The sequence below is a fragment of the Palaemon carinicauda genome, chromosome 17 (assembly GCF_036898095.1).
Source record: "Palaemon carinicauda isolate YSFRI2023 chromosome 17, ASM3689809v2, whole genome shotgun sequence".
Lineage (NCBI taxonomy): Eukaryota > Metazoa > Arthropoda > Malacostraca > Decapoda > Palaemonidae > Palaemon > Palaemon carinicauda.
In genome coordinates, this window is record NC_090741.1 from 88472861 (window position 1) to 88475360 (window position 2500).

Genomic DNA, 2500 nt, shown 5'->3' on the forward strand with positions numbered 1-2500 from the left:
ATCTGTGAGCTAATAACTAAATTTGAGATTTAAAATCTCAAAACCCACATGGCGTGGTAGAGAAATAAGCCGGCAACGGATTTTGTTCCTTTAATTTTTCCCCTATTGACGACAGCTTGCCCGGCAGTATACTACCGTTCACTGTATATGTTGACACAGAGACAGCGGTAGCTCACCAACTCGCACGCATCTCTACAAGCCAAAGAAAGTGAATTTAACGCAAGCCAGTATTTTCCGCAAAAAAAGCTAGAGCAGGTAATATAAAGAACATAATCACTAGAGAGAGAGAGAGAGAGAGAGAGAGAGAGAGAGAGAGAGAGAGAGAGATCAATGAAGATTATTGTCCATATCAATGCTGTTAATAAATATCTCACTCACATCATGTACTTTATAACAATATGTGATGTTCACACATTTTATGCCTGACGATGGATATACAAAATCAGCGTTTCAGTGCCTCAACGATCAAGTAGCGTTGGTTGAAACAAGGCAACATCGCGTGCAAGGAAATTCTCGCCTCGACTCCACTAGAACCTTGGTTTTAGATTCGTGGAACTACAGTAAAGTACTTTGCCTAAGATTTACTCACCTTACTTACAGTGGTCAGCACTTTAGGGACAAAATGAGCGTTTATGATGAGCTTCTGCAGAGAGAATGAAATTAGCTAGTGTTTGGTTTAAGGTGACATCACCTTAATTACTGTCATTAGTACTTTAATGACATAAGCAGAGTCTTCATGAAGAGTGTCTGCAGACATTAAGAAAATCAGCTAGTGCTTAGTATAAGGTACCATCACCTTAATTGCTGTCATCAGCACTTTATGGAAAAAACCGAGCACCGATGCAGTTTCGTTAGCATTTCACAAACAAACTGAGCCTCGAAGAAAATCCCTGTCACTGGAAAATTATATCATGGGTCATCTCATGACACACTTTCATTATGGCGCAACATCAGGACCAAATTGCATCATATGGTGTGACAGAAGTGGGCGTTTGTACGGCAAGCAATCGGTTGTAGAATATAAAAAATCCATACATGGAAATGACAATTCTCTATCGTAATTAACTCCACCCATAAATAGGTATATAGCTTCAGAGGGAGAAAATTTCCAGGAGAGATAGAAACAGTGTCTGGATGAAATAGAGAACACTTCCTCATAATTAAGAAAACCAGAAGTCGGACAGACTCAGATTCCTACCTCCCCTTCAAACGACAAACAAATATCTCCAAAATCTTGTGATGTCTGAGAAGAGTTGCTGTAGCTAGCACCTACTGCCCCCCCCCCCCAACCACATTTATTAAGATTTGTAATCGATTTGATTCATCATTGGCAAGGAAAGACGCAACATAATTTCTCTAGAAATAAGTTTATTAATAAAGGTGTCTTGTTTTTTTGTGCAAGTTTTTATTTATATTATTTTCCCATATTTCAAATGCTGTTGTCGGATCTTTTTTTTGTTTGGAAGTTGAAAACAACGTGCAATGATTCTAAAATCATAACACTTTTACTTTTGAGAAACACATTAGGTCTGTGTCTTCTTCAATTGCACAAAAAATTGGCATATTGAGAAAGTCTTGAAATATTTTCGGTGATCAATCTATTCTGAAGAAGTGTTTCAATTCTTTCATCCTACCTTGTTTTGAGTATTGTTCTCCTGTTTGGTGTTCAGCTTTTGATTCTCATCTTAATTTGTTGGACAAGAACTTACGGTCTATTAAATTAATTATTCCTGATCTAGATATTAATCTTTGGCTACGTCGTTCAATTAGTTCATTGTGCATGTTGCATAATTTTTTTTCATAACTCTGACCATCCTTTACATTCAGATCTCCCTGGACAATTCTATCCTGATCGTAGTACTAGGCAGGCAGTTAATTCTAATAGCCAGGCCGTCTCCATCATGAGGCTTGATACTACACAGTATTCTAGAAGTTTTATTACAGCTGTCACCAAGTTGTGGAATGATCTTCCTAATTGGGTAGTTGAATCAGTGGAACTTCAAAAGTTCAAAGTTGGAACAAAAGTTTTTATGTTGACAAGGCTGACATGAGACTTTTTATAGTTTATTAATGACATATCTGTTTTTTGATGTTGTTAATAGTTTATATAGGACATATCTGTTTTGACGGCGTTACTGTTTTAGAATGATTTATCGTTAACTTGTTCTCAAAAAAATTTTATTCCCTTATTTCCTTTTCTCACTGGGCTATTTTTCCCTATTGGAGCCTTTGGGCTTATAGCATCATGCTTTTCCAACTTTGGTTGTAGCTTGGCTAATAATAATAATAATAATAATAATAATAATAATAATAATAATAACAATAATAATGCAAAGCGAATAAGGGTGAAAATATTTTACTGTAGAATTGATGGGGTTCTACAAAAATAAATAAATAAATAAATAAATGAATAAAATGGTGATAGTAGCGTTGATGCAGTTTTTTTTTCTTGGCTTATCATCCTCTGGTGAAAGCAGTTAAATTATATATATAAATAAAT